Below are 24,666 nucleotides of genomic sequence, written 5' to 3'. Positions count from 1 at the left end.
TACTGTACGCTATACAGGCAGGTGTGTGTGTGTTGGAGGTGGGGACTAGTGATATGTTAAGAGATGACATACTCTGTTGCTTGGCTCTGCATCACTGCCATGTGCTGAGGCAGTCTACCACTGAGTACAATGCTCAGTGTCTGACTTACTGACGTGTGTGTGAACGCTGTTAGCTGCTGGCTGTAGTGAATGTTACTCACTGTTGTCTGTAATGTCATGTAATGTGACATGTTGTTTTGTGCTGCTCCTTTAAATGGCCCTCGTACTTAAAGCAATAACAACGCAACAGGGCAAGGCAGGTATATTTATGGAGCACATTTCATGCAGCAGGTAAATTCAAAGTTCATTACACACAGAGAGAATATTAGAATCACAGAGCTAATAATAATTTAATACAAAATAGTATTACAGAGATTTTTCAGTGAGGTCAATTTTCCACAACAGTATTGTTATAGTGCTCTCAGGCCTTCTGTGTGTTATTAGTACTTATTTTTACAAAGCTCCTGGATAATTTACTTTATTACTTACTTTAATGAGTAACCTGTCACTATACTGTATTACTTCATATAAAAAGCTCTGCAAATTATTACAGTGCTTTTGTATTACCTATTTCAAAAATATGCCGTAGCGGTGCAGTTAGTGCTGCCAAGTGTGTTATTGATCACTGGATTTAAATGTATTGTGAGAATGGTCAGCAAATCTTATTCATGTGTGTCAAGCAAGCTACTGCTGCATTATTTTTAGATCCCGAGAGAGTTTTCACCCGTTTCAGCTTAGCCCTTTGAAACCTGAGCAAATTTGCTTTATTTTTTTTCAAAATCAAGTCAATGAGCAACGAAAGAAGGAATGAACAAAAATGAGCAAGAAATTAGTAAGATGTACAATGAGTGAAGTGAGTGAAGAAACCCCCCCACACAAACAAAAAACAAACAAAGAAAATAAATAAATAAAATAAAAAAGGGCAGATAAGACTTTGAAAAGATGTTAAAAATCATAATAATTTGGTAACATAATTTTAAATATGTAATTATGATCATTATTTTGTTTCTCTTGCCTTTTTCCCCCTAGCTTTTTTAAAAAATAAATTCCAAAATCGACTAATTTCTTGCAATTTTTGGAAATTTTCTTGCCAAGTTACTCATTGCATTTTCCCCCATGTTTCTGAAATAAATCACATCAATTTGCCCTGGGCTGAAATGTTTGAATACTTTTGAAAGGCGTCTTAATGCAGCACAACAAAGGTGATGTCACTCCTGGTTTTGAATGGTTAAACAATAGCTTCCTGAAAAAAAGTAGTAACATGAGATAAAAATAACAGTTTTATCTCAAAACTGTAATACTGATGTGTTAGAATAAAATGTATATGTGATGAGCGGAGCTGACTGACTGCTACTCGTTCCTGTTGACAAAACACTGTTGCATTGTCTGCATCTCGTTTTCTTTTCCATCATTCCCTCCCCCGTACCCCCCCCCTCCCTCCATCCTCACACAGACAGCTGATGTTGGCGTGTCAGCAGTATAGTTATTTTTCAGGTGCAAGCTGCTGCTCCTATAGGAGTTAGTGTGTGTGCGTGTGAGTGTGCTCTGTATGTGAATGTGCATGTGAGATAGAGTCAGTTTGGATGTGTGTGTCAGGGTGCACATACCTGATGTCTATATATGACTGCTGTGTATGTGTATGTGAAAGAGTGTTAATCTGTGGGAATGGGTAGGTGCATAGAGTATTTTCTCTCTCTGTGTGTGTGTGTGTGTGTGTGTGTGTGTGTGTGTGTGTGTGTGTGTGTGTGTGCCCCCTCATATTGCTTGATGCTGCATCAGGCAGTTGGATTGCTTTCTGCCTGCATTTGCTGCATAAGGTATCTTGGTGGTATAACTGTACACTACACATATTGTGACGCATTGGTTTGCTCTATTGTTTTGGTGCATTGAGTATTTATACAGACCTGTCTCCATCTCTGCACCGGGGCTACCTTCTGCTTCAGTGTATCTGCATTATAGCCTCAATGCTCCAGGGTGTTGGTGCTGCAAGCAGCATCTGGGATCTCCTGCATCTCACTCCTGCTGATTCCTCTTCACTGTTACTTGACTGAATGTTCAGCAGGATAACATTTAATTGTCTATTTGGGTAACTTACTGTTGCTACTACAGCAGAATGTGATTAATTCAATTTGAATACGTAGTGTGTCATTCTAAAAATATATATTTTTCATTCAGTCCTTGCAGCCTGCCAACTCGGTGTGTACATGTTACCTTTAGAGGTGGGTATCGCAGTGTTTCCCACATAAGTAGAATCTGTGTTTGGACGTTCAGACATTTTTGCAGGTCAGTGAATGCAGCACAAGCGATACTCTGATTTTTTTTCCCTCAGCAGCAGTTTGAGGAGTTGTATTCGTGGGGTGGATAATTGATCTATCGATCTGGTCAGAGCTGGTCAGATGGATGGACGAGAGGTGAAGCTGCTGCATAGATGAGTTAATGCAAACTTTTGGACCCACCGGAATGAATGGTTAGTTTTACTTTTGCTGCTCCATCTGTGCCCACAGTACACTCTGCACTCTGATAATGTGGAAAATGATTAACTGAACAGTATCTATATTCCAGTAGTGCTCCTAATGAATGGTGCAGCTAAAAAAAATTAAAATTAATAAGTGGTGGAAGATGTTTTAATTGTGGCAGGCTGCCACAAATAAATCAATGTGTGGGAAAACCTGGGTACCTGGGTACAGTCAAAAAAGTACAGTTCAGAATCCGAGTTACCTTAGATGAAAATGATTCCAGTGAGTTCTATGCGGTTTAAAATTTGGGGAAAAGAGCATTTGCTTCCAATTGTTACTTTGAATGGAAAAATGCAAGGTTGCAGTCAGTAAGATGATAACATGAATCTAAACTTGAGACAGACCAAGTAAAATAGTTTGTAAAATATAAACAAAACCATACACAAAAAGTAAGCAGGGACTTAATAGAATTTACAAAAGTCATCAACTTAACTTGGATTTTTTTCTTTTTCTCTCCTACCTCTTCATGACTGATTAGGATTTAATAGGTGACATCAGTAAAACATCAACATTTTTATCTCTTGATACTTGTTTTTGTCTGCATGACATTGAAAATGGCCATGAGAAAAAATATCCATGGCTTGAAAATACCCAAATTTTTTATTTTTTGCAAACACATAAACTGCAGTTCAGCAAAGTCTGACAGTGATTGCATACTACTTTATGCCCTCCATTACTTCCAAATTTGCCCGTAACAAATAAATAATTGCACACTTTTAAATAAAGAAAACCACCATTGTCGTGATCTGTGGAAGCCTTTCAAACCCTCCACAGAATTATATTTGCTTTGCAATTACTGCTGAACTTCTAAATGTAACACAGTTGTTAATACAATAACCTGAAACCCACTGAAAAACACAGAAAATGAAAAGTACCGTAATAGTAAGGCTGAAGTGTGAAGCATTCACAGTTCACCAAACCTCTCATCTGTTTTTCTGTTGTGCCATTGTACTGTAGTATATTTTTAAAACTCTGTAGTCATGTTGATCTTGGCCACCTCTTGCATTTTGCCATCTGTCTTATGCTTGCTAGGTAGTGTCTGGCAGCACTAGTTATTTGCTCTGTTTCTATGCAACGAGAGATTTACAGCGCTGACGGAGGCATCTAGCATTTGTTGGAGAAATGACAATGTAGATAAACAACCCGGGCCATTCCCTTTTGTTGCATTTGAACACTGGCCCGCTGTTCACAATGCATGACCCGTGTATCCCAGAGACTCTCTTCCATGCAGATGATCACATTATTTCCAGCATCCCTCTAAACCAGAGGGATATGAGCACCACAAAACAAACTCACCACAGACATCCCGTTCTTCTCTTGTTATCCTCACTCTGTCACTCTCTCTCATTCTCCCTCTGTCATTCAGTCGCTTTCATTACGTTTCTCATTCTGTCTCACCCACCCTCGGCACTCCCCTCCTCCCTCTGTCTTTCAGAGTAGTGGAAAAGTGACGGATTGACTGTCTCTCCGTGGGAAATGAGCCTACTAATGTGGCGAACTGGGCTTGTTCCATATTCATCTGAAAGCCTGTGAATCACTGTGCGACTATAGAGGCTGCCGTGTGCACAGAGGCACATCTGCTTCCCTTCCAAAAGTCAAACGGAGCGCAAAATGAGTGGTGAATATAAATCCATTTCCTGTCTCTTTCAGGTCTTCATCAGTCCATCTCTTTGCTTTTCTCTGCCTCTCATGATCTTCTTCCTCAGTGCCACCTCTCCATCTCCCCTTTCACCTGCTGTCACGCGAATACTACGATTATATTCTGCCACTATTGTCCTGTCCCTTTCTCTTTCTCCCTTTCTCTTTTAATCAGCCTGTCCTTCATTCTCCTTATCGTCTTTTTTACTGTCTGCACCATCAGCCTCAGCAGCATAGACGAGAGGAGGCTGTTATGAAAAGGTATCAGGGAGTTAGACAGACTGACAGACGCCTCACCAGCTGGCAAAGAAAAGGGAGGGCAGGAGGGAAAGAGGCTGTGAGTCATTAGGGATGTCTGCGGGGATTAAGCTATAAAGCATCCTCAAGTCACTCAGACACAATATTGTGGTCCGGTGCAAAAACCTCAGCAGACCTGGCTGGATAGCGTGGCAGCAGGCCAGTATTAGACACTGGCTTAACCAGTGAATTATAATAGATAGTCGACAAAGGGCACTGGGCTAACAGGTCCGCTTACATGAGGCCTGCTATCACTGAATGTTAAGCAGCTGCACACAGCGGATTGTTATAGTTTAGAGCAGCAGCTGGGAAGAGGTCATTTCACAATAAAAGCTTGCATGTTAGACAGCATATTGGCAAAAGGGTTCATACTCGAAATGCATTGATCTATCGGCTGAATATCAGTGTTGGCCTCATTGACTTTAACGGTCTATTGGCAAATAAGATGACATTCACAGATGGATGTGGTCATTGTTTTCCGTTGGGTCACATCAACTTCACGTAGGCTAATGGCGTCCTGTTGACAATAGATTGTTGGGTTTGAACCAGGGTTGCAGCAGTATACTGGTTTTAAGATATATCTTGATATGGAAGTTGCCAATTATTATACCATGTCACAATGCAATGGGACAGAGAATCGCACCTTTACTTTCGTTATTTTCAAAAGGGAGAATTTTTGCACACACTTACATTTAAAAAAATGTTTCAAGTATCTATTGTAATGATAAAACATCCGTTCAACCAAACCTAGCCCTCTGTTTTCATTCCTCTTAGGGTCATTCTGTCTGATAATGATAATAATAAAAATAATATGGTAATACTGTGAAACTGCGATATTTTCTGAGACGGGTTATCGGACTGTGAAAATCTCATACCAATGCCAACCCTAGGATGAACATTTTCCCAGGATGCCTTCAGGACAAAAGGATGCAGTAAACTCACTATTAAAGCTTCAGGGGAGTGACCCTATTTTTTCCCTGAGAATGCTATGCTGTGAACAACAAATCTTTGTTAAAATTGGTGGAAAGCTGCTTAAGGTCAGCTCTAAACAGCTGGTGGCCAAAACTAACAGCTAACAGAGGTTGTATTGAGTGACATTAAGGTGCATTCAAGTTCTGAATACACGATTCAGATAAATGTACTGAACGAAGGCAAATTATAAAATTTATAAAGAATAACATGTTTATAGCAGATGCTGCTTTGATCATAATTTTTGGCAGTACGCAGCACATTGACTTGATGTTTGAGGAGTCTCTGCAAAGTGTGTAAGATTCAAATATCGTATTGGTTGCTGATTGCAGCAGCTGGTTGCTGTGGAAACCATGTATGTGAAGAGAGATTGTTTACTTTTACTTTTTTTAGTTTCCTTTTTTTACAATGATCTGTTTGTGATGCTGTTAAGGCAACACTTTTTCCACAACTGCCTTGTGACCAGACTGCATGTACTCTTTCCAGGCTTGTTCCTACATCGCTAATGTTTCAGGAAGTAGCCCTGCAACTGAGTTATTTAAGGAAGCTCTGAGTCAAAGACTTTGGGACATTGCAGCTCAGTGATTTATCATCCCTCGATCATGTGATTGCAGGGCACAGTGGCAAGACCTTATGTCTGCCATGTTGGCTTTATTACATTTGAATTTCAGTGACTCATCTCCTGCCAGCTGGGACAACAGACAGACAGTTAGCGCAGGCCACCAGACTATTCACTGCTAAACTTTCACTTCTTTCTGGTAAAGTTCTGCAAGTTTATACGTCATAGTTCTGCCGAGGGCAAGTCCTCATAACATCCTGTCCTTTCTTCTAAATGTTCCCTATTTCAAACTATACTCCATTGTGTGTTGTTCAAACTGTAGTCAGGTGTTTTGACCTGCACAGAACTCAATATAAAAGAGGGTGTACTGCACCATGGTACCAGGCCAACACTGACGTCACCGCTGCCTTATCAGTACCTGAGATAAGCAGGTTAAAAGCTTAATAAACAAGCTAAAAATATAAAATAATGAGTAGGATTTGGCCCAGATGTCGTGATATCGTCATGCAATCTCACGCTGACTGCAGTGGGCTTCACAGTCAATGTTTTAACATGGCCTAAATCCTTGTTTTGGTTCATCTGTCATCATAATCTTTGGATCTAATCTGGTTTAGTTACATTTTAAAGGGACCGGAGGGAAAGAGAGAGAGAAAAGAGCGTTTCTTGTACACAGATTTTACCTCCAAATCCTGTGCACGTTGTTCTGTTGTTTGGTTTCTGCAAAGAGAAATGATTGATTGATGGAAATGAAAACCACAGATATTGTGGGCATAAAATGAGTCTACATGTGACAAAATGTGTTTTCAAACACTGACGTTTCTGAACATGAGGCTCTCTTAGAGTGCATTCCACCAAAATCATTTGCAGCTTTCCCTACAGTGCTCTTCATTAAAATGATGTCTGTCCAGGAATTTACTGCAAATGGTGCCTTTTTTTCTACAGAGAAGTAACAGACCGTGCAATGATGGATTATCAGACTGGGAGTATTATGCCCATAGTATTATGCAAAGCATTATGCATTCGTGACTGACAATGTAATAGGCATGGCAAATTAGTTACAAATTGGCAGCCTGGTGTCAAATTTATGGAAAGCAATATCTGTTTTCACAAAATACTGCTTGTGGTAGTTCAAGCAGGACACACAGTCATTCAGTGTCATTAAGCGCTGAAGTCCCCAGGGTCCCTGACAGCTAAATACATTTCATAATATTATAAATGTTAAATATGATCATTTCTGGTAGTGTATTTTGCTTGATAAACTTTGCTGTTGTATAATATAAATTTTGTGAATCTAAGTTGGGCTCCTTTGTGTGTGGTGCTCCACACTAGGCGCTATGTAGCCAATCAGTAATGGACAGAAGAAGGGATGTTTGGTACTTTTCTCAAGCTTTTGACATAGACATCATGCTGACAGGTTTTGAGTTTGTTTTTAAGGGTGTATTTTTAGTTAAAACTTAAAATATGATTAAAATTTAATAAATGTTGAAAATGTGAGATACCTCACACATATTGATATGTAATGATAAATTTAACCGTTGTGTTTGTATGTGTGTGGAGAGCAATGATTTGGGCAAAGAAGCACAAGCACAATAAACATTCACAAACAACCAGAATCCCGACTCTGAAAAGCAGAAATCTCGGAAATGCGTAATTAGATGTGACTTTAGAGTAAACAAACATGGTTTACGATGGGCCGGAGTAAGTAGTTGTTAGTTTTTACCAAAAAATCCCCATGAAAACATGTAAACATATAGATGAAGCCATGAAGATAGCTCAAACGTTGACTCTACATGTCACAGTGTGTACTGAAGGTAATTAACTTCTAAGATAAGGTCCATCTGATGTTGCATTAAAACCCTGAGACCCAAGGGGATGCCTGTAATACTTGATGCTTCTCCTTTACAACAGCATATTGGATGATAAATATTGGACATATTTAGTATTTGAGATTTGAAATAGTTGCTGTCAGGATGGACTTCCACAGGGAAATCTGGTAAGATGATCTTTAGCAGCCGAGCCACCAGAGAGTGTTGGCATTGTTTGTTTCAGCAAACAGTGGATACCTTTCATTTGTATGTTATTATAGTGGATATATTGGAACTTATGCACAAAAACCACTTGGCTAAAAATGATCATGTTTTGTCTTAAAATACCTGCTTTTTATGGCACTCTCCTGGCAGATAATGCTGCCATGAATGCAAGGGAATGCATGCCACTTTTAATGCCATAATCCCTGCTCAAAAAAACAGCAATGGGTAACAAAAAAAAGCCAGATTTGGGGGTTAAAAACTGCTGGAAACACAGCAATGGCTCACTTAAAAACAACAGATTTTGTTGTTTATTGGTTTTAAAACATCGGTCCTCTGCTCCGTAGCCATCTCACCTAGGTTTCACGCCACTAACCCCTCCTGCTCCGCATCACAAAGTCAGCTCATTTAAAGTAAGTTATGATATGATACTTTGATATGGTATGCACAAATGCAATGTATTTTTTGTTCGCAGAAATATACAATGCCAACATTTTCTCCTGGAGACTGGGCTGTCTTTAGATCCATCAAAAAAGCAGAGGTTTGCTGACGGTTGTTGAGAGAGGGAAACTGGCCAAAAACTGCCTTGATTCTGTGTTGAGTTATTGCAGCTCATTGCTGATTTTACCCTTTTATTGGATTTTTTATTCATATTTAAAAGGTCTATATTAACAAGTTACCCCCAATCATCTTAACAGAATTGCTCAAGCTCCGTTAAGTTGCATTGGGACTGTGGGTGAACAGCAATATTCACGTCCAAGGGGGCTTTATGGGCATTATGTGTCTCACTTTCCAAAAACGGCTTTTACTCTCTCACTTGTGTTGCACTGAGGATTGTTTTACACTCCCTCGTGCTCCTGTATCATGGATTTGACACACAGTTGCCTTGTTAACAGCCTTCTCTGTAAGTGCCAATCATCTCAGGATAAAAGCCATAATGAAACTGTTAATACCCTCGTCTCCGCTCTTTGTTCCCTCTCCCTCCATCACCCCGGTACTTTCCATCTTCAGCTGTGTTTGTGTGTGTTTTCTTAGGCCTCTGACATCTTAAAGTGAAGCAGCAGCCGTGTCAACATTATCAATTTTACAGTTAAACGTCACCGCTAATGTCCAAACGCCCTTCATCAGCAAGCTCTTAAACAAATCAGTTAATTTGTTAATTAATCAAACAAGTGCATTTTTGCTGCATGTGGGCATTGATCCACACACACTCCTTGCTACCCCTCCCCCCTGTCCTAACACACACTTTTACCTCTCCCATTCTCCTCTGTGGATCTCAGTATGAAAGGGTCCTTCGCTCAATTCTAATTTAATCTCCGATCTCTTTTTCAGCATCGATCTTCATACACCCTGAGTGCCACAAAGTGATATTGAGAGTGGGACTTATATGGAGATGGACATTGATTTGGAATACAGGGAAAAAATGAAGAGGGTAGATGTGTCCCCATGCTGAAAAGAAAGTGTTGAAAGAGGAGTAGAAAAAAGAGTGATAGAGATGGAGGGGAGGTGACGAGCGACAGTGTTGATTAGATCAACTTCTGCTGATATTATGACGCTATCTGTTCCTTCCCATTTCCTCTACAACTCAGAGAACTTCATCAGGAGAAAGTTATAGTGATTTATGTGCTGGCCTTGCTGTGGTTTCTGACAGGTTGCTCTGCCTGCCGGTAAGGCTTTCTGCACAGGAACTCCGAATACTAGCCTGAGGTTCAGTGTTTGTACAGCAGGGCGTCTTGCTGGGGATTTGGCTTTACTTTGTGTCTGGTTGTAGGGTTAAGATGTAAAAGCCTGCTAACAGGGTTGACTCTTGCTTCCCTTGAAATGATGAATGTGTGCGAGGAAGCAGCCTTGTAGCAGTTTGCAAAGCTTCTTTCTTACCGGATGTCATGTCTGCACAGGCAACCATACAAAAACTGCAACAGCAAAACCAACAAACAACTGGTGTTAAGAGTGCTTCTGCCCACAGTCTTGACACTGCCTTTGTATAAACCCTGAGTTTAAATGCTCCCCCACTTTATCCAGGGAAAATAACTGTCAGCAATAAGTAAACATCAGCGGCCATTTCAAGATTAGCCCACTACATCGCTTACAGAGTCTCAACATTTAAATAACCAGCAGCAACTGGTAATGACAGCTGAGAGTGAAATTATTTACAAAAAACACCCACAAACAGCCATTCTACTGCAATTAAGCTGACTTGGTTTAGAGGTCAATAATTTCGAATAGCAGCAGCTGCCTCACATTGAGCGCTGTAGGGTGATTACACTGCTTCTCAGCCCGGCCGCAATCAGGACGTGGACTTCAATGAATTAGATAGGTTGAAAGAGACAAAAGCATGCACAAGACTGACGAAAATGCTCTAAATCTGAATAACAGAAGATAGTTCTGTTAGTTTGCTCTGTATTGTTCTTTCTTCAGCTGAGGATTAAAACTGCGTCATACTTTTTCGTATGAAAAATGCACTACAACATTTGTAAAAACTGATTTTGTTGAATCTTATGAATGCTTGCACACCCCTCTTTATTATTTACACAGCGGAAAGATATTTGTACGGCCTTTGATTTCAGCGGACTTTGACCGGCAGAAGTATATGTTTAAACAATAAAATCCTTTGTTTTAACTGATGTCATACCTCCAGGTCATATCTATCTTGCTGCCAAAATAGGAAAGGTCTTAAACGTCTCAGAAAACATTATCTGTTTAGGTTTTGGTTTTGGACACGGGCAAAAACTCCTTTTTCTTTTTTTCTTTTTTTTCCCAATAAAAATATAACATGGCAACACAGATAATCTGCACCAGATCCAGTGTGCATAGTTGTTACACAGACATTTTGCATGCAGATTTTATTCATTTTCGCTTCATACTTTTGCACCACACTGATGAGAAATGACCTTGTTATCTCATGATCTCATTAAAGGGGTGATTAACACCCAAATCAGTAATTCATATTTTGTCTTGTACCTGTTATTTATCAATCTAGATCGTTTTGCCATGCCAAGTGTTTGAGATGTTGGTCGTAGACATGTCTGCCCTCTCTTGAACTTTTCAGAAATTATGACCCGTTTACTCAAAGATAATCCACAGACCTTGTTGTGAGCAGTTTCATTCAGAAACTATTTTCTTACTACCGAACTACACCCTCCTACAGTATCATTGCGGAGAAACAATCCTGCATGAATAGACCCCTGAGTGTGGAAAGACAGAGCAAGAGGACAGTTCTTTAAAGGTTTATTTGGCAGGTTTTTATTTATTGGCTTTATTTTCTGTTTTTTAAATTCCCTTCAAAGGAATTGGATGGACTTGATTGGTAAAAAATCACCCCATGCTGTAACAGAGCTGCCAGATTCCTGCTTTGTAGTTTTTACTTTGTAGCCCTCATTTACTCCTATATTTCCTTTATTTTGGCAGTCATCTGTAACTAACTGACTATGATCTCCTCTGGCAGAGCTCCGCTGCATTATTTCCAAATGAAAGGCAAACTGCAAAACAAAGAAAAATTGGAAAATTACATTAAAAGGTAGCATGATAAGAGCTGTTAAGCAGTTTGAGCTTTCTTCATAAAGCTGTTTCTACATTTCATTACAGTGTGGCTTTGGATGAAAAAAGTACTTCATGACGTTTTGTAAGCATTTCAACAATTCCAATTTTTTTAATGGACCGGTGGCGAGGACAGGCATCATTGAAATAGATTGATTTTCCGGAGACCTCTATGTGATTAAAATTACTGACTTAACACGGAGGCACAAAAATGTCAATGTATGCCTTCACTTGTGTGATGCACAGCCCTACAGTGGAGGGGACCTTGCGTTCAGCGGTGGCCTTGGCCCAACTGAATCGAGGCCAGAAACCTGCTGGGTTCACTTCACCTCCTCCACTTTCCCCTGACATGTCTGAGCGGAGCAGACAGAGAGCAGGAGAAACAGACAGATAGATGGAGAGAAGGAGAAAACACTCTTGTCTCCCTTCCACCTCCATTTTTCCTGATTCCTGTGGATATCCGTCTCCCATCTGCCCTTCAAATCCTCCCCTCCCTCTTTTCTCACACTCGCTTGTTTATTTGCAAGGCTTCCTTCCTTGTGTCTGTGTTTCTCATCTGCCTCTCTCTCCCTCCCTCTCATTTTCTCCTACCCTGCAAGAAGGTCAAGAGGTAGAGGAGAGGAGGGATGGAGAGAAGGTCAGGTGGTTAGGATGAGAAACGGAAGGAAAAAAAACAGCAGCACAGAGAACTAAAACAGATAGATGGTCTCTTTCTTCTGCTGTGGGTGTCCTTAACCTCGCTGTAACCCTCTGTGGGCTGTGCAAGCCCACTTCCTTGACCTCAGGGTTGTTCAGCCCAGCTGCATGTGTGTGAAGATATATTTCATGAAGCTTTGCTCGTCTTGAAGCTGCTCTCACTCAGTAATTACAATAACCTCTCATCTCTGTCTTACCTGAAAGCATTTATGTGTATACATGACTGTGGGATGTAGAGAGTATTTTCACTGACTTGACTTAAATACGAAAGGGAAAATACGAAAAAGGGTCACCTGCTCTGGTATTAACTGATACCGAAGGCTCATCAGGAAAAAGGTTATTTATAGAGATTAGAACTGGAGATGCTTTAGTGTATGAAGGACTCATTTTAATTAATTATCGAGATCACATTTGAAAGCAGCATAACAAAAGGTTCTATAAAAGAAATAGTTGTCATAGGTTAGTCATACATGTATAAACTGTGTACTATATGTTTGGTGTCCAATATCCCAATTTTTTTCCCAATCCCGATTCTTTGTCATCTTATTTGTTTTTACAGTGAGTTTATTTTCTGAATAATATCAAGCCATTACTATTTTTTTGGAGAACCTACTCTTGCTTTAGCTTTTTCACCCTTTTTGGAAGGAATATTTAAAGCCTTCCTGTTGTAATATCATCAATGTACCCAAGATACGAAAAGTATGAATAGAGGAGTGTGACAAAATAGTCTCTACTGTTCTACTTTTATGCTAAGCTATCAACTGCGTTTGACTAAATGGAAACACTTCTTGGTATAATGCACTACCCGTCAACAGCACCAGAAACTACAGAACACAAAATGATCATGTTAAAATGTCCATTTTCCCAAAAATGTCAAAAATTTCCAGTGTCAGGTTCAGTTTTTCCTGTGCTATCATTGCTCTTTTTGGAAGACTTACTTTAAACTTGGGATCTCAGTTTCAGTTAATTTTGCATTTGATGATTAGCCTGTCACCCATTAACCGATGACTAAGCAGTTCATTTAAATAAAGCAAAAAAAAGCAGCATAAGTGAAATACGAGGGGCACATTCCTAATAGTCCAGCGCAGCATTGATTCAGTGAGTTTTAGCTCCGCATTTTGATGTGTTTTCCATTAGAGATGGTTTAATTTTAATATTTTGTGATCTAAATGTTTTACCTTTTGTCTTATTTTCTATCGGCTTTACTGACAGATACCCAGCAAGCTGCTTCCACTGCCCACCGTTCGGACTCCACGAGTAGACGATCCAACCATTCAGCAACCCCAACTCATGGTGGCAGGACCGTGTTGCTGCGTAAATTGGGTGGCCACCCTCCAGTCTTCCCAAAGTTGGCCTGGTGAGTAAGCGTCTTGATTTTGAGATACAGAATCCTTTTGTTGCCTATGTTAGCATCACTGACCGTGCTGACACTGCTGAAGATGTTAATTGTACTAAGACAGCTAACAGTGACGGAGAAAGAAGAAAGAAAGCCTTGATCAGTCCCACAGGGGGAATTTGAAGTTTTCACTCTGTTTGTTATTTAACATACGAACAGGCCCAAAATACAAACAAATGCACCTATACACAGGCATTAATGGAGGGATGAGTGGAGTTGGGGGTTCCGTGCCTTGCTCAAGGGCATCTTGGCAGTACCCAGCTTATATTCTTGTCTCTTTCTTGTATAAAGTCTTATATGTACCTAACATTGTTGCAAAACAATTGTTGCTTAAGAGTTTAAATATCCCAGAGTATAGCGTCATATAGTGCTTATTCTGTGTTTCCACTTGTATTTTACAATTGTCAACCTCACTGATGTACAGTACACAGGGTAGACTAAATGTTAGAAACAAATCCCACTTTAACACATTTAACAGCACCACAAACTTCAGCATCCAAAATGACCATAGAGATAAATCAACATCTCTCTGAAGTGGTTGAAAAAATGAAAGCAACCCTAAAGCACAGTATGGGTGTTACAGCATCTCTGTGACCTTGAAAAGGTAAATCTGATTATTTAAACATGACCATCCATTGATTCTTTAGGAAATGTGACAACACCACTGCTCCTAATCAATTATTGTATAACATGATGGATTCACTTGTCAAAAAGTCTATTAGGGATCCAATCGCAAACACACTATCAGAATTCAATCAAAATCTACAGTACTTCATGATGAATCTCCTTGAATTAGTTAAGTGACACCGAGCAGTTCTGCAGTGTTATATTAAAGTGATTTAAAGAGGATTTTAGCTTTCATATATTGTTGGATCCTTTTAGAATTGTTAGATGTAAAGCATTGTTTTTATTGTTATATCATAACGGTAGGCTATATTTTCACTGGGGCTTTGTGTTTAATGGAAGATTTATCACAAGTTGTGGTCGTATGTTATAATCTTTGTCAATACCCATAAACATAAGCTTGTATTATTATGTCCCACAGCCAGTGCGATTCTGGGAACTCTTCACAATGGGAGTTATTAGAGAAGAAGTCCAGACGTTGTGTCTAGCAGACAGCCAAACAGCCTTCTCCTCTGAAACCCATTAAGACTTTAAGATGAGGCCATAAAACCAACTCCAGCCAGCTCTATTACTGGACGGCCTGTCTCTGTCTGTCAGTCAGTCCGTCTGTCCGTCTGTCCATGTCTTTGTCTCTCTGTGGTCAACATTAGTGTCACTGGAGGGCTAGATAATTACTTATTATCTCAGTAAGTCCAGAATGAATTTCATCCCAATGGAAATGGCCATGTGAGTGATTTTCCACAGCTTCTATGATGGGACCTCTAGGGTGCTCTGCTAATTATTTTTCAATCCGTAAAATCCATAGAAGAAGTCTGACTCATGCTGTAGTGATAAGTTTACGTTTGCAGTGAAAGAAATTAATATTTTTGACTCTTGCTCGTTTGAATCACGCCACAGGGGAGGAAACTTTAAGATGATTTGATTTATTTTATTTCATTTTCAGTTTTTGATGTAAGCTTCCATAACAAGTGAAGTGAATGTAGCTAAGTATAGACGCCAACAGTAAACTCTACAAAAAGAAAAAAAGATAATTTTCCTTATTCCAGCTGGCATTCGGATCTCTTTTTTAATGTCCTCAGGGAGAATTAAAGTCTGAGTAAATCAAAATCAGTGATTTCTTTCTAAACCAAATTATAAATGTTAGAGAATACTTGCTGGAAACAAAGAGGAGACTGGGAGGAAAGTGGGAGCTGTGTAGTAATGCATTGTGGAGTTTAACAGTTTTTTACCATTTCTGTGTCCACAATTTCTTTAGGCGGGCCTTAAAGCCTGCCCGATGTAGCACTCGAGCCATCCATAACATAATAAAAATGAAAAATGAGCTGCTACAATGCAACTAGGGTTGGGTATCATTTGTTTTTTTTTATGATACTGGTGCAAAAAATGATACTTTTAAAACAGTACCTGTGCCTCAATGGTGCCTGAACCCATACTCATTATTATTTCAAAATCAAATTTGAAGTATATTTAACTACATAAATATGGATGAATACAAAACAATATTAACACATTCACCTAACCAATGAAATGTTAGTAACCCAACTACCACAATTAAACAAGAAAATAAAAGTTACAATATTAATAGCAGCAAAATAAATTTGGAGTTGAGATTAATAATAGTTTCCCTAACTCAGGAGAGACTCTGCAGCCAGAGATTTCTCCATTATCTGTTCAGGAATGGCTGAGATTGTCACTACAATGACAGTAGCTCGTCTACTTTAAGTGAGCCTGGTCACTTTCCAATGGGAGGCTTATTTAGCTTGCGAAGTTTGGGGCAATTCCCTTCACTTTAATTAGCAAGTGGCAAGCAAAACATGGAAACTTGTCTTGGGTCTTGGGATGTTGCAGCATGTATTTATGAAGAAACAGCTTAAGCTACAAATTTCATAGCTACATTTAATTTCATATTCTCTGCTCCGATCTCTGCAGCCTCACGTTATCATCACACACGCTCTCGCTATCTCTTGCTCTCTCTCTCACACTCTTTCTTGCTTCTAGCACTACCTGGTACCAAAACGAGGCCTCTGTATTATGATTCTTTCTGGTAAGAAGTGGTTTTATAGGCAATGGTGCAATATTGGCACAGAGTTTGGGTACCCAACCCTAGAAGCAACAGACTTGTTAGCAGCTAACTTAGTATAACAAAGCACAAACGTCCCCTGAGCCGAAGAGCGAGCCTCTGCGTTGTGACAGGTTCTTGTTCAGCAGTTAAAAGCAACTAATGTTGGCGCAAAGCACAGACCTAATGCAGTGAGTAGCCAATTCAGGCTAAAATTACTGAAAGTTGTGTTAGTGATGAATATTCTGCTTGTATTTATAAGATTGACTCATTAGTCATGAGAGACCCTGTTAAACAAAGCAAACTCACCAATCATGCACATGAACGGAACTACACTAATAGTTGATGTAATGCTACGAGCTCTAATTTTTGTAGTAACTGTAAGTAGTTTGAGCTCCTTCAGTGGACAAGCCTTCAGCGTCTCAGAGCAGAAAAAACTGCTCATTTATTCATGATTTTTAAACTTAATTTTATGGACTTGGCGATTTTTTAAATAATTTAATTGTGGCTGGATGGTTAATACTTTTTTCTGTGGTGTGACAGACTCATTTCACATATTTATTTTTGCTTTACCCACACTTTAATATATTTGTGCGACATTTTATGTCCACTGTTGCTACCAGATCACATACACACATAGCCACACTCACAATGTCCATCTGCTTGATTGACACAAGCTTCCTAATTATTCCTCAATATTCACTTTCGCCTTTGAAAACTCCCATTAAATATGAATGACTTTTCTCCCCCTCTTCTGTTTTGACTTGACTCAGCTGAGCGCCAGCCTCCCCAATCATCAGCTTTTATGATGTTAAGCTGCCATCAATTAGATCTCATCTGATCTGCTCCCTCTCCGGGCCGCCTGGTCTGACGGTGCTGTGTGCTGTTGGATGGTGGCGCTGGGGCGGGATGCGGCCCTCAGCAACTTGCTAATTAAAAGAGTAATTAGGCCTAATCCTGGGCTTCCAAATGAACTCCTTAGTGCACCAGGTGTGCCAGACAGCAGTGGAGGACGGCATATCCTTATTCATTTACTGGGTTCTTCTTAATTTACATAATTTACATAAGTGATATAATGTCTAATGGCTGAAGTTCCTAATAAGAATGTGCCAAATTGTTAATGCAGTGAAAAGATGCATCGTAATTAAATTGCCTTAAACTCTCAGCAAGCCCCAGGATTTGCTGTGGAAATGATGCGTCACAGCCAAACAGCACAATAGTTTGTTGTATACCAGCGGCTGTAACAGTTGCAAGGAGAAACAGCTGTGTGTCTTAACCGAGCGTGCAATGTCAAACACACGTCTCAAGCTATAATTACAATTTCTTTGTCCTTGCTTTCAAGAGACACTCACTCTCTCCAAGAGAACTCACAAGGGTTGTTCTCCACAAGGACACAAATATCGACTGGATGATTGGTCAACTTAAATTAATAAGTACAAAAAGTACAAAAATGCTATTGCCTGCATTTGTATTGATCTAACAAATTACACATTGTTCTGAAATTGATTACCTTGCTCTACAAATTAATGGCAGATTAATTAATTTATAAAAAAACCCAAACATGTTCATCACTTTAGACCTCATACTGTATAACAGTAAAATATTTGCATGTTTGTATGAAGGAACATTTTGTGGAATTGTGTATTTCAGCGAACTTTTGGAGTGTTAGATGAGAAGATTGATATTACTTTCATATCTGGCATTTCTAAATATGACGTGACAGTCAGCAGCTGGTTTCTCAGCTTAACTTTGTCGGACTACTTATTGGCTCTGAACAGTTGCCAGGCAACCAGGTAGACTTCAGTAAGTTGCTAAAAACATAACTTGTTGTTTTTACACTTTGGTTGCTGTACAGATTAAATAAACAAGATACAACTTGGTAATTGGTGCTCTTTAGAGGTGCTAGTAGACACATTTTGAACAGTAACTGTTGGACAGAGCCAAGCTGGAGCTGCAAAAATTAATATATTAGTTGTCAACTATAAATTAAAGACCAACTATTTTGATATTGATGGATTAAGTCATTTCCTAAGATCGCAGCTTCTTAAGTGTGAATATTTTACTTTTTTCACTCATTTTTGAGAGTAAACTCTAAATCTTTGGGTATTGGACAAAACAATATGTTGTAAGACATCATTTCTAACTTTAGCGAAACACATTTTTTACCATTTACTGGCATGTTATTTATCTAGCAACTAACTGATTAATCAAGATAATGACAGACAATTGACAGTGAAAGTAATTGTTAGTTGCAGACCTTAGCAAGCTGTTTCTTCCTTTTCCCAATTCTGTATGTATTAACAAGAATGTAGAACTATTCCTTCTTTTACTGATTTATCTTTATTGTGAAGCCTAGGGGTTACAACCTAGACCTTTAAATTTTACCTGCAGCTCACCTAAATTATGGCAAAAGGAACCTGAAGCAACCTGAAATTGAACCCAAGAGGCATAGAGAAGACTGTGCCAACCACCAAGCTTTTATACTCCCTGGTAGCTTTTACCAAAATAGCTCATTTTCTTTCTCTGTGGTCTACATCACTAAATATTAGGAAGACTGAACACGCCTCTGACACGCAAGCATATTTTACTTCATGTGAATGTGTGCTGTATGCGAATAAATAAGCGCACTGTGAGCGAGTTGCCTGTGTACATAACTGCAGTTCCATCTGTTCGCTTTAAGTGGAAGCGGGATCGAGGATAGGAGCTTGTGATACAGGCACAGATGGTCTGTTCTTTCTGATAATGTTTCGCTGTCGGAGCCGTCAGTGGAGAGAATGTGTGAATTTAAAAATCCCAGTTGAATAATAAGAAACTCGCAGTACAACTCTGCAGGTTCTCAGCTATGATCTGTGGAGGAGAACTGGCCAAGTGAGAAAGGGGAATGAAATACAGAGGACAAAACAAAGAGATGGAGAAGTGGAATTGTGTGAAATGTGTGTAGGAGGTACTTTGTATTAATATCTTGCATAGGAAACGAAGGAGAAAGTTGGCGAAGGAGAGAAGACAAGAAAAACAGCATTGCATTCAATAATTGGGGTAAAAAAAGAGGTAAATGAGAAGGCACGACTGGTAATTTGGAAGAAGACAGGGAGACAGTGAGGAGGACCATGTGATTTCTTGAAGGAGAGATGATGTTAAAGGGGAGGAGAGGCAGACAGGAGGAGATAGGTTAGAAAGATTAGTAGTAAGAGGCGAGCAGGAGGTGAACAGATAGAGGAGGGATTACAGGAATCCCCTGACCTCGCCAGGCAGCCATTAGAGCAAAACTAATTACCAGCCAACAACCCTAGAGATAGAAGTCAGTGCCCTGCCATACCACAGTCCACACCCACACTCGCACAAATGCCTTTCTGTCCTCACAAGTGTGTGTGCATACTTAGTTTCTTGCTCTGTCTCTGTCCGTATGATGTATGGATGTATGGGAGCAAAGGGAAATGGCTAATCATCTCCAAGAAATGAGAGCAAAGGAGAGAGAGAGCACCTTCAAGGGACCTTTACTGGAACTTCCTCTATTCCTTGTATATCACCAGCTCTTTGCCTCATGCTATGTGTATACAAAAAAATCCCATGATGCCACTTTTTCTCTTTTTGATATGGTTTGTAAAACCCATAACATTTTCTCTCTCACTCTCTCTAATTTTACAATAAAAACAAAACAATGAAAACTGCTAAATAAGAACATAAAAAATACAACAAACACAACAAAACATTATGAATATTACTAGCAATAGCAGTAATCTCAGCCAGTAAAATTTACAAAGTATAGTCTTTAATGTACTTGTTCAGTTATATTTGATACCCCCGTACTCTTAACCATTCTTCTTTCAGGTATATTGCGATTGGGAACCAGTCCCTTAAAAAAAAACTCGAGACTACCCTTTAGCACATGTGATAATCTCTCCAGAGGCAGTATGGAGCTTTATGTACCACATCGTGATATGAGGGGGCTCTTCATTCAACCATTTTTTGTAAAATTGCGAGGCATGCAACATATAAAGCAAGTCTAAGATTGTACCTAAACCTATGCTCAAGGTCTGCCCCAGTACAAAATTATGTGCATTTAATGGTATTTCAATTCCAAATATTTTCTTAATCTCACTTTGGACTGACAGCCAGAAACTTAAAATTCTATGGCACGACCACATAAGATGACTGTAAGAACCACAGCTACTTTTACATACATTCTATGCATTTTACATGACGAGCAGATGTAGGATCATGTTTACATTGAATGGCAGGGGTTACATGCAGTCTGTGAATGAATCTTGTATTCGGTCTCATAGGATTTGTTAGAACATGTAATTTTCTTTGTGAAAATGTTTTTCTATATCTCATCATCCAGGTGGGACCCAAAATCTTTACCCCATAACAATGTTTGAGTTTCATCGGGGAATATGCATTGAAATAAATGAGAAAGAAATGCTTTTAGCCACACTGGTGGTGTGGCTGTAGAAACCCCTCAGTCGACTGAGACTGCTTCAAGTCCAGCAGTCGCTGAATGTGTGCAACATGTCTGGGGGATAATGTCTGGAAACTTGAGTAAAATATAAGACTTCACTTATCCTGTGTGAATGCACCGCACGAAACATAGACATGACGGGTTATTTCTAAATCACATGAGGTCCCCTGCTAATACTCATTGCGTGCCAATCGGGCTTAAAAAAAAAAAAAAGAAATAGCCACGCGAATGTTCATCTTCATTTAATCACTACGGCTTTGGTTCAGAGTGACACGTATGTGATTAAATGTTGCAAAAGCATGCGTGTTTCCAGAGGATCAGTCCTATGACTTGATGGTCCCCTGACCTTTCCTGTGGTATGAATTAAAATTTTTGGTTCTGAGACCAACTGTTGGATACATTTTTCTGAAATTTAGTAGAAATCGCATGTTCCCAGGAGTATAAGTGGGAACAATTTTAATCTCTTGACTTTTCATCTAGCACCACATCAGGTCAAAATTGTAATTTCATGACTACATACCTGCAAAACTACGTGGCAACATTTTCATCAGTCTATAATCGGTATGTCATGCTAATTTACAGGTTACCAAATGCTAACATGCTAACTCATTAGCTTGTTAACATTAGCTGTAGACACTAGTTCTGTCTTCTTTTTCTGACATGAGTTGTTTGGAGATGCACAGTTTGATTTGATATCAGTGTTCACTGGGCTGAAACTACATAAAAAACACGTGGTTAGTATTTCATTGTTTTTAAAGTATCCAGAAACCATCAGGGCACACACAGGAATGAGTCGCAGGTCAAAATGCAACCTATGAAGCCTAACTCATAAATTTCTATCTATTGTTAAACAGTTAGGATTTATAATAGATGGCAGGGGAATATTGGAGGGGAAAATATTTGTGGAGCAACATTTCCCTTGAAAGCAGATAGAATGACTGACTGTTTGTTTGTGGGCCCTTTGCTCTCAGCAGAGGCTTTCAATGCAATCAATATTTGATAAAGCCAGAGTGAGGGACATGAAAAGGTGTGGCGCACATCCAGCCATTGCTCTGTTAGGTGTCACAGTTCCTTTTCATCACACGGCTTGCCTGCCTGCTACAGTGGTTTGTCTTGAAGCTTAGAGGAAAGTCACACCGGAACTGGAGGTCTGAGGGATAATCACACAGAGAGACTTTTATACTCACTTAAATACATGAGTTAATACACTGATACACAGGTGCACACATGCACATCCTGTTAAAGACACTGGATTCAACATTTGACATTTCTTCTCCAACTCCGGGTTTTAGTCGAAAGTCTTTAATCTGAGTGTTGCCTTTCATCAATTAGATCAGACGCCGCAGACTGTCTAAAGATGTCCTCTGGGAACTCAAATCCATTACCTGTGAGACGCTACTGCCCTGCAGCCGACTTTGCTGTCGAGCCCTTAAGTGTGGCCATCATCATTAAGACATCACCTTCACACATCCACCTGAAACCCCAAACCTTTGGGTCTCAGCGTGAATAAAACCACCAGTAGGTTTTGCCTTGTGGTCTGTATTCATTCATTTAGCAGTTGAAATCATATTTTACAAGCCAACTGGATATTTGGAAGAGAATTAAACAGTAGTTGCCAAGTCTTGCGTTACTGTTAACAAATTCCTGTGATTAAGTTGTTTTCCAAAGGTAATTTTATTGTCAAATATCTGCTGGGAATAGATTCAATTTCAGTGTTTGAAGCTGAGTATTCTGTTGATTTTTATGCTGTCAAAGTTCGGAGCTGGGAATGACATCACACCAGATTTGACATTAGGTTGGTGACGGTATGGATTTTTATCACCGTGGTGAAAAAGCAACATATTACCGGGCTTTGGCGGTTTCAGGTAAATCAGATATACCTAATGAAGGTCTGTTAGACCGAAACGTTATTTTATTAATTCAGTAAATATGTCAGCAGTAAGAGGGATAGTTTTATACCACATAGCAGAAATAATCAGACACACACACGCCTGATGGACTGTCCCTGCCTCTTGCACACAGGAAGCTGAAGTTGATGGCAGAGATGAGCTTAATTCTGTGGTAGGCATCATATGACTGCTGTAATTCGGTAACTGTCACAACCCTATGTGTGCGTTCTAGTACAAGTTGGAAAATCCTGACATTTTTAGCCAGCCCTGTATCTAGAAATTATGTTAATAAACAACTAATCTGAAATGGCAAAAACATTTTGAGAGAAAAGTAATGCAGAGTAAATTTTCTATTAACATCATGAGAAGATGTTGCTAATAATATGGGACAAGTCGCAGAAATGTTGATACTGAATGTATCAGCGAAATGTCCACTGACAGTGTATTTGAGTTGTTTTCTGGCAAAATAGGCAATCCAGCAATACAGTGCCCACTTACAGTGACCACACCATTATTATTTTTATTACATTTTTTGGTAATATTTCATAAAAGTTAAGTGAAGTGAAGAAAACTGAAATCAAAATCTTTCCCTCACCTCAACCAAGGTTCATTTGAATCCTGAACCTAGGACGAGAGTCTTGATTGTTACGTTTCATAATAAAATGTAACATAAAAAAAACAATCTTTTCCAGACCTTAATCATAGCCCTTTCGTTGCCTAAACCAAACCAGGGACTGGAGTGTGGACCCAAAAAATTTAACATGATAATATCATGATTTCAATATAATATTAACATATTTTCCATTTACAGCTAATGCCACAGTTTTAAAGAATTGTAACATGTCTTCAAATATGATTCACATCACAAATCTTGATTTCTATCACATAAAAATATAGTTGAATAACCCAACAGATGTTTGATAAGTATTAGAGATTTCTTTTCTGTATTTAAGTTACTTGTAGTCTAACTTTTTGCTCCAGACTAGAACTACGGATGTACTTTGGCTTCACTGCTCAGGAGAACAGTTTGTAAAGAGAGAAAAAAAAAATCAATATGCTGTATGAGGCTCTTTGAGATATGTTGTTATTTTCTGTTACAGCTGTGGTTTCTCAGTGCGGTACTTGCAAAGTGTTCAGCAGCTCTTAAGCAGGAGGGAATGACTGTGTAAATGTTTGCAGCCTTACTGACACCTCTTTCTCATTTACTGTAATACCTTCACACATTATCCTTCTGCTACCGCTTAATCAAATGGCAAGTGTGGGATTAAAAAATAAATAATACCCAGAATGTCATAGATCGTAAGCTGGTGATCAATACACGGGATATGTGCTTGACCTACAAAGATCAAATTCCTATTTGGCATGATGGATTAAGCGAGCAGGAGTTTATGGATTTTATATTCATTGTGATATCAACCTGGGGTCACCATAAAAAGTGTTGACCGGTGGATTGCTGCTAAATCTTGTTGTATATTTCCAAGAAAATTGTTATTTTGTGCCACAATATATGAAAGCAGTTGCAATTTTCTTGCTTTTACTGTTTCTTGTGGTGGCTTTAATGCTCCGATGCTGATTAAAACACTCAAAATATATCTGTTTTGTGTCCAGAAGGCCGGAGCAGAAGTTAAAATGAGAGTTTATGTATGAGTATGACTTGGTTTTGCTATATTGTATACATAAAACAAACTGTATGGTGTATCCGTGCAGAGTAGAAGCAGGACTCATGCAGGAGGGGGTTGTGATGATTACCGTATTAGGGCTGTACTCCACAGATTCCACTTAGCCTTGTTTTGTTTGAGGAGAAAGGACTGTAGTGCATAATCGTGACTACTCCATTTAGCCATGTTGCCTCAGCGAAATTAGGGTTTATTTGTTGGAAAGACAGTGGGATATTGTGCCATAATTGAGTCTATAAAGGCTTGTGTGTCATATCCCTACCATTGTAAGCATTTTTTTCTTTG

General features: G+C 39.2%; 1 protein-coding gene across 1 annotated transcript in view; it reads left to right on the top strand.

The window, feature by feature from the left end:
• epha10 (EPH receptor A10) overlaps positions 1–24,666 on the top strand; it is a 433,571-nt gene that overhangs the window by 73,121 nt on the left and 335,784 nt on the right. Inside the window, exon 2 of the mRNA XM_088090045.1 lies at positions 13,491–13,635. The gene's annotated coding sequence lies outside the window, so the exon portion shown is untranslated. The remainder of the gene's footprint in view (positions 1–13,490; positions 13,636–24,666) is intronic.

The sequence above is a fragment of the Plectropomus leopardus genome, chromosome 17, assembly GCF_026936395.1.
Source record: "Plectropomus leopardus strain MGB_pleo_1.0 chromosome 17, ASM2693639v1, whole genome shotgun sequence".
Lineage (NCBI taxonomy): Eukaryota > Metazoa > Chordata > Actinopteri > Perciformes > Serranidae > Plectropomus > Plectropomus leopardus.
The sequence above is the reverse complement of the archived record's forward strand: the minus strand, read 5'-3'. Positions and strand labels throughout refer to the sequence as shown.